Raw genomic sequence first — 9,034 nt, 5'->3', positions numbered from 1 at the left:
CTTAATTTTGCATGCAAATGGATGGAATTAGAAAACACCATCCTGGGTGAGATATCCCACCCCCCCCCAAAAAAAACTGTATGGGATGTACTTACTCTTAAGTCGATACTAGCCATAAACAAAGGACATTGAGCCTATAGCTCATGTTCCTACAGAAGCTAAATAATGTGAACCCTCCCCACCAAAAAAAAAAAACTTATATAGACCCACCTAGAAATTGGAAATAGACAAGATTGTCAGACAAAATTCGGGAGCATGGGGGCAGAGAGTAGAAGGAAGGGGAGAAGGGGAGGGTTGAGCAAAACTTTAGGGGATGGGTTAGTAGGATTGAGGAAGGACAGATATGAGAGCAAGGAAAGAGATAACTGGATTGAGGAAGCCATTACAGAGTTGGTAAGAAAGCTGGCTCTAGAAAAATGACCAGGAATCCACAAGGATGACCCCAGGTAAGATGCTAAACAATAGAGGAGATGGTGTCTGAACTGGCCTTGCCCTGTAGTCAGACTGATGATTATCTTAAATGTCACCATAGAACCTTCATCCAATAACAGATGGAAACAAAGGCAAAGACCCACCTCGGAGCACTGGACTGAGCTCCCAAGATCCAGTTGAAAAGGGAAAGGAGTGAGTGTATGAGCAAGGAAATCAAGATCATGAGGGGTTCATCCCCTGAGAGTTTGCCTGAGCTAATGGTAGCTTGCCAACTCCAACTGGACTGAAAGTGAATGAGCATGGAAACAAATTATTACGTTTGAATGTGATTGACAGTTGGGGTAGACTGAGGGGTTACTGATGGTAAATCTAGGATTTGTCTCTACTGGCTTTTTGGGATCCTATTCTCTTTGAATGTATACCTTGCTTAGCCTAGATGTAGTAAGGAGGGCTTTGGACTTTCCACAGGTCTGGGTGCATCGCCCTCTCTTAGGACTGAAGGGGGTAGGGTTGAGGTTGGGTGGAGGTATTGGGAGAGGAGTGGGAGGAGGGGATTGAGTAGGAATTTGGATTGGTATTTTTAAGTAATAACAATAAATAAATAAATAAAAAGTCTAAAGGCCAGTTGTTAAGCCAGTCCCGTTCCGCGCTCCTTTGCCTTTTCTTTCTCTTTCATCGTGACAGATGCTGCTGTGTCATTCACCAAGGACTTCTTCGCAGCCATCTCCAAGACAGCGGGAGTGCCCATCAAGCGGGTCAAGCTGCTGCTGCAGGTGCAGCATGCCAACAAGCAAACCACAGCAGATAAGCAATACAAGGGCATTATAGACTGCGTGGTTCGTATCCCCAAGGAACAGGGAGTACTGTCCTTCTGGCGTGGTAACCTGGCCAATGTCATCAGATACTTCCCCACCCAGGCTCTCAACTTTGCCTTCCAATATAAATACAAGCAGATCTTTTGGGGTGGTGTGGACAAGAGGACCCAGTTTTGGCGCTACTTTGCAGGGAACCTGGCATTAGGTGGTGCTGCTGGGACCACATCCTTGTGCTTTGTGTACCCACCTTGATTTTGCCCGTACCCGTCTAGCAGCTGATGTGGGCAAAGCTGGAGCTGAAAGGGAATTCAAAGGCCTTGGTGACTGCCTGGTTAAGATCTACAAATCTGATGGGATTAGGGGCCTGTACTAAGGCTTTAATGTGTCAGTCCAGGGCATTATCATCTACTGAGCTGCCTACTTTGGCATCTATGACACTGCAAAGGGAATGCTTCCAGATCCCAAGAACACTCACATCTTCATCAGCTGGATGACTGCACAGTCTGTCACCGCTGTCACTGGCTTACTTGCTATCCCTTTGACACGGTTCACTGTTGTATGATGATGCAGTCAGGATGCAAAGGAGCTGATATCATGTATACAGGCACAATCGACTGCTGGAGGAAGATTACTCGTGATGAAGGAAGCAAGGCCTTTTTCAAGGGTGCATGGTACAACGTTTTCAGGGGCATGGGCGGTGCCTTTGTGCTTGTCTTGTATGATGAGATCAAGAAGTACACATAATTATGTCTTACGTGTTCTCCCCTAGAACGGGCATGTTGTATAATACACCATATCTTGAACATTCTGAACAGATTCTCTGGGCTTGTCTGTTTTATTGATGGCAACTATTTACCAGTTGAAAAGTGGGAAGCAATAATATTCATCTGACCAGTTTTCTCTTAAAGCCATTTCCATAATGACAATAATGATGGGACTCAATTATACTTTTTATTTCAGTCATTTCTGATAATAAAAATTGAAGAATTAAAAAATATCTAACGACAAAATAAATAAATTAATAAATAAAAAGAAAAGTCTAAGTGATTAAAACATTTCAAATGCCATATTCTGAAGTTCTCTGAAAGATTTGAAGAACTAACATAACTACAAGCTTAAATATTATAGATGAGTTTCTGTTAATTTTTATTTCTTAATTATACATTATATTTTAAATGAGCTACACAAAACAATACTTTAATCAAGATCAGAAATACATTTAAATTTGAATCAATAACCAAGATCCACACAAATTCAAATTATTTATATTTATATCATATCCTTCTTTAAATGTAATCAAACATTTATAGTCAACATTTGGAAATATGGGTGTAGTTCTGTCCATACTGCTTCTTGATGATTGGGGACACTGTTAATCAGGTCTTTCATTGTGTATCCTGTGTGATAGGTTCATTTTCATCAGCAGATGGGCAAAGTAATTTTTTGAGGGGTGTTCAAGGTGACCTTTTAGAGAATCTTATTTCATCCAATTACTAACCTGGCCCAGTCCTGCTTAGTTTGAAATATCAGATGCAATCAGGCAATTTCAGTGTGGTATGACAGCAATTTGTTTGAAGGAGTGAGCCACTTGTTGATTCCTGGCTGTTCAACCCTGAGATAATCATACAGAAACTAGATTAGTCAAATCACTGCTTAGCCATTAGCTCAAGCTTGTTATTGGCTAACTCTTACATATGAATTTATTCCATTTCTATTAATCTGTGTATCACCACATGGCAGTGGTTTACTGTCAAAATTTCAGCTTGTTTGACTCTGGCAGCAGCTCCATGCTTCTCTCTGACTCTACTATTCTTTTTCCCAGCATTTAGCCCTGATTTCCCTGCCTACCTAAGTTCTGCATTGCTATATGTCTGAAACAATTTCTTAATTCATTAATGGTAATCACAGCACAAAGAAGGGACTTCCATGTCACCTTCCATTCACTGTTTAAATAAAAATGGTTTTAACTTTAACATAGTAAAAAAAACATATAAACAAACAGGCATCATACAAATATTATGGTTACAATATTTATATTGATTTTATCTTTTACACTATCAAAGGAAAATTATAACTGTAACTATAAATTTTTCAACTCCATCAAAGACTCTAGAAGATATAACATTACTTAAGTAAACAGGAAGTGCACTGGAAACAACTACCAAAACTCTAGAATTGACAGAGTCATCTTGCTATTTGAACAGTCACTTGAAGTTTGTCTGTACTGTTGGGACATCCATTTTCAGCCCACAGGCCCATAATATCCAGCAGACTTTTCCATAAAGCAGGAAATTTCAAAGACAATTCTGCCTATATTGGCAGTTTTTCAGTCACTTTCTTCTGTGTCCTGCAGAATGTCTAGCAGACTCATTCATGAAGCCGGAACTCTGAAGGATGTTCTCGTATTTAAGCAAGGTTATCAGTCATTTCTCTGCAGATCCTGTGTGTCTAGTTTAGCAACTCAGGCAAGAGTAGTTTCTTGCCAAAATGGCTAACCAACTCCATAAGTAACTTCTTCGATACCCATCATCTTCTTGAAATAGATTGGTACTGCTAAGAGCAGATGTGTCTCATGTCATGAAAAGTCCTAACTTCTTAAAACATTTAAATTCTATATTCTAAATGTCTCTGAAAGATTTGAAGAATCCATTTATAATTGAAAATGTCTCTATATATCTAGAAAATCCAACTAAACTAACTATAAGCTTAATTGTTATAGATGATTATCTCTTAACCTAAATTTCTTTATTATACATTACATTTTTAAATGAGCTATACAAACACAGTACCTTAATCAAGAGCAGAAATATACTATACACAGTATAACAAAACTGACCTTAAATTTGTATCAATAAACCAAGATCCATACCAATGCAAATCTCTGTAGCATATTCCCCCTAAAACATAAAGATATATTTATAGGCAATATTTGAAAACATGAGTGTAGTTTCGCCAAACTGCTCCTGCTTTCTATTGGATAAACTATTTTCCTTGTGGGAGTGTTTACAGCCACTTTTCATGGAGTCTAGTTCCATCAAATCATATTGGTCTGGAAGCAATTTATTCTTTCACATCCTCCATGAAAACAAGAAAAGAACCTCTTTTCCAAAGCAACATATCCTTGAACCCAAATGTGGAAGTCATGATACCTTTATAATATCCATGCTGGTTAAGCTTAGCAGCCATACAATAAAATGTCTCTCTGTACTTAGCTCATTCACAGTCAAAAAATTCAAAGGTAACATAATAATATACATAATCCAGACTCTGAATTTTCCATTCTTATGTGGCTTATTTTTCTTTACTGCTTTTAATGTATGACAATCTGTACTCTGTCTCTTTAAAAACTTTACCCTTCATTAAGCATTAACTTTATTTTATGACTCTCTATACTCTTTTTCTCCTCTCTTTCAAGCCTACATACATTTTCCAACACTATGACTCATCTGGATTTGTCTTTATTGCATGTGTATAATACTTTACTGTCCAGGAGCACTTTTTAAAATGCTAAGCACTTTTTAAAACTTAAGCTGTGCCATTACTATGGTATATACAGTACTTCCTGCATGGTGGAGCTGCTCATGCCTCTTACAGCCATGCGCACAGCCCCATTCTCAGTCACACAGCCAGTCCATGTCTCCATTAAGTAAGCTGCAACGGTCTGCTTAAAAACCCACTCAAATGCCCTGTAGCCAAAACTAATACATGAAACAGTCAGAGTTTATGCTGGCAGCATATCCCAGAAAGCCAGCATTTCATAACGGTTCAGCTTTTTTTTTTCTTTTTCCTACTGCTGAATAAGGAAATCCTTTCATAAAGGAGTTGATGCATGCTGCCAGCAAACAGCAAGAAGCTGTGTTAAATTCTCTGTTTTTGTGTCTATAATTCCTTTTCAAGCCCCCTCATGTTTTAAGTGGATTTTAGTCAACCACGTTGGCACCAATTTGTTGGAGAAAGGAGGCTTCTTGTTGGTTCCAAGCCAGCCAGCTAGCTTAGACATTGAATAATCATACAGAAACTGTATTAATTACATCAATGCTCAGCCCATTGGCTCTAACTTCTTATTGGCCAACACTTACATATTAATTTAACCCATTTCTTTTAATCTATGTATCACCATGTGGCTGTGGAAAACTGACTAAAGTTCCAGCATCTGTCTCTGATTGCTCCATGGATTCTCTCTGACTCATTCCTTCTTTCTCCTAGCATTCAGTCCAGTCCTTCTCGCCTACCTAAGTTCTGCCCTATCAATTGGCCAAGGCGGGTTTTTTCATTAATCAATAAAAGAAACACATAGAAGAACATCCCAAGCAATTTATCTATTCTTTGAACAGGGATATTTAGGTTGTTTCCAATTTCTGGTTATGAAAAATAATGCTGCTCTGGACATAGTTGAGCACATGTCATTGTGGTATGATTGAGCATCCTTTGGGTATATACACAAAAGTAATATTGCTAGATCTTGAGGTAGGTTGCTTCCTAATTTTCTGAGAAATAGCCATACTAAAATTCAAAGTGACTGTATCAGTTTGCACTTACACAAGCCCTTTACCACACATTCTCTCCAGCAAATCTTGTCATCAGTTGTTTTTATCTTGGCCATTCTTACAGGTGGAATCTCAGTGTTGTTTTGATTTGTATTTCTCTAATGGCTAAGGTTGTTAAGTATTTCTCTAAGGATTTTTCAGTCATTTTAGATTCATTCATTGAGACTTTTCTTTTTAGGTCTGTACCCCACATATTTTTTGGAATATTTTTTTCTTCTTTTATTTATTTATTTATTTTTAATTTTTTTTTATTGATAAAAGGAGAATAAAGAAAAGAAAGAAAAAAAACAAATTTCCACCTCCTCCCAGCCTCCCATTTCCCTCCCCCTCCTCCCATTCTTCTCCCCTCCTCCCACCCCTCTCCCTTTCCCCCCACTTTTCTCCCCCTGCCTCTCCAGTCCAAAGAGCAGTCAGGGTTCCCTGCCCTGTGGTAAGTCCTAGGTCCTCCCCCCTCCGTCCATATCTAGGAAGGTGAACATCCAAACTGGCTAGGCTTCCACCAAGCCAGTACATTGCATTGGATCAAAACCGCGTGCCATTGTCCTTGGCGTCTCATCAGCCCTCATTGTTCGTCATGTTCAGAGAGTCCAGTTTTATCCCATGCTTTTTTTTGGAACAGTCCAGCTGGCCTTGGTGAGCTCCATGTAGATCAGCTCCACTGTCTCAGTGGGTGGGTGCACCCCTCGTGTTCCCGACTTCTTTGCTCATGTTCTCCCTCCTTCTGCTCCTCCTTGGGACCTTGGGAGCTCTATCCAGTGTTCCAGTGTGGGTCTCTGTCTCTATCTCCATCCATCGCCAGATGAAAGTTCTAGGATGATATGCAAGATATTCGTCAGTATTGCTCTAGGATAGGGTCATTTCAGGTTCCCTATCCTCAGCTGCCCAAGGAACTAACTGGGGACCTCAGCTTGGGCACCTGGGAGCCCCTCTAGGGTCAAGTCTCCTGCCCATCCTAAAGTGGGTCCTTTAACTAAGAAATGGGGTTCCGTGCTCCTCTATCCAACCTTCCTTTATCCCGATCCTCCTGTTTCCCCAAGTCCCCCCTCCTTTCCTTCTACCTTTTCTCTCCCCATCTCCCCTTACCCCCATCCCACCCCACCCCCAAGATCCCACTTTCCTCCCCGGCAATTTTGTCTACTTCCCTTATCCAAGAGGATAACTATATGTTTTACCTTGGGTTCACCTTCTTACTTAGCTTCTTTAGATTCGCCTATTGTAGACTACGTGACCCCTATTTATGGCTAGAAACCAATTATGAGTGAGTACATCCCATGTTCATCTTTTTGGGTCTGGGATACCTCACTCAGGATAGTGTTTTCTATTTCCATCCATTTGCATGCAAAATTCGAGAAGTCATTGTTTTTTACCGCAGCGTAGTACTCTAATGTGTATATATTCCATACTTTCTTCATCCATTCTTCCATTGAAGGGCATCTAGGTTGTTTCCAGGTTCTGGCTATTACAAATAATACTGCTATGAACATAGTTGAACAAATGCTTTTGACATATGATAGAGCATCTCTTGGGTAAATTCCCAAGAGTGGTATTGCTAGGTCGAGGGGTAGGTTGATCCCGAATTTCCTGAGAAACTGAAACACTGACTTCCACAGTGGTTGCACAAGATTGCATTCCCACCAGCAATGGATGAGTGTACCTCTTCCTCCACAGCCTCTCCAGCAAAGGCTATCCTTGGTGTTTTTGACTTTAGCCATTCTGACAGGTGTAAGATGATATCTCAAAGTTGTTTTGATTTGCATTTCCCTGATTGCTAAGGAGATTGAGCACGACCTTAAGTGTCTTTTGGCCATTTGAACTTCTTCTGTTGAGAATTCTCTGTTCAGTTCAGTGCCCCATTTTTTAATTGGGTTAATTAGCCTTTTAAAGTCTATTTCTTGAGTTCTCTATATATTTTGGAGATCAGACTTTTGTCTGTTGTGGGGTTGGTGAAGATCTTCTCCCAGTCAGTAGGTTGCCTTTGTGTCTTAGTGACAGTGTCCTTTGCTTTACAGAAGCTTCTCAGTTTTAGTAGGTCCCATTTATTCAATGTTGCCCTTAATGTCTGTGCTGCTGGGGTTATACCTAAGAAGCGATCACCTGTGCCCATCTGTTGTAGGGTATTTCCCACTTTCTCTTCTATCAGGTTCAGTGTTTTCGGGCTGGTATTGAGGTCTTTAATCCATTTGGACTTGAGTTTTGTGCACGGTGATAGATATGGGTCTATTTTCATTCTTCTACAGGATGACATCCAGTTGTGCCAGCACCATTTGTTGAAGATGCTTTCTTTCTTCCATTGTATACTTTTAGCTCCTTTATCGAAAATGAGGTGTTCATAGGTTTGTTGGATTAAATCCGGGTCTTCTATACGATTCCATTGGTCGACTTCTCTGTTTTTATGCCAGTACCACCCTGTTTTCATTACTGTAGCTCTGTAATAGAGTTTGAAGTCAGGGATGTTAATGCCTCCAGAAGATCCTTTATTGTATAGGATTGTTTTGGCTATCCTGGGTTTTTTGTTTTTCCATATAAAGTTGATTATTGTCCTCTCCAGATCTGTGAAGAATTTTGATGGGATCTTGATGGGGATTGCATTGAATCTATAAATTGCCTTAGGTAGAATTGCCATTTTTACTATGTTGATCCTCCCAATCCAAGAGCAAGGGATGTCCATCCATTTTTTGGTATCCTCCTCAATTTCTTTCTTCAATGCCTTAAAGTTCTTGTCAAATAGATCTTTCACTTCCTTGGTTAGAGTTACCCCAAGATATTTTATGCTGTTTGTGGCTATCGTGAATGGAGAAGCTTCTCTGATTTCCCTCTCTGCTTCCATATCCTTTGTGTATAAGAGGGCGACTGATTTTTTGGAGTTGATCTTGTATCCTGCCACATTACTAAAGCTGTTTATCAGCTGTAAAAGTTCTTTGGTGGAGTTTTGGGGGTCGCTTATGTACACTAAAATATCATCTGCGAATAACGAAAGTTTAACTTCTTCCTTTCCAATTCGAATCCCCTTGATCCCATTATGTTGTCTTATTGCTATTGCTAGAACTTCCAGCACTATATTGAAGAGGTATGGCGAAAGTGGACAGCCTTGTCGTGTTCCTGAGTTAAGCGGGATGGCTTTGAGTTTCTCTCCGTTTAATTTGATGTTAGCTGTCGGTTTGCTGTATATAGCTTTTATTATATTTAGGTATGACCCTTGTATCCCTAATCTCTCCAAGACTTTTAACATAAATGGATGTT

The 9,034-nt window shown here is 39.9% G+C and overlaps 1 pseudogene; it reads left to right on the top strand.

Annotated features, from left to right (window-relative positions):
- Nucleotides 1–313: 313 nt before the first annotated feature.
- Nucleotides 314–2,203, top strand: LOC142859199 (ADP/ATP translocase 2 pseudogene; annotated as a pseudogene).
- Nucleotides 2,204–9,034: the final 6,831 nt, after the last annotated feature.

The sequence above is a fragment of the Microtus pennsylvanicus genome, chromosome 10 (genome assembly GCF_037038515.1).
Source record: "Microtus pennsylvanicus isolate mMicPen1 chromosome 10, mMicPen1.hap1, whole genome shotgun sequence".
In the NCBI taxonomy this organism is placed as follows: domain Eukaryota; kingdom Metazoa; phylum Chordata; class Mammalia; order Rodentia; family Cricetidae; genus Microtus; species Microtus pennsylvanicus.
The sequence above is the reverse complement of the archived record's forward strand: the minus strand, read 5'-3'. Positions and strand labels throughout refer to the sequence as shown.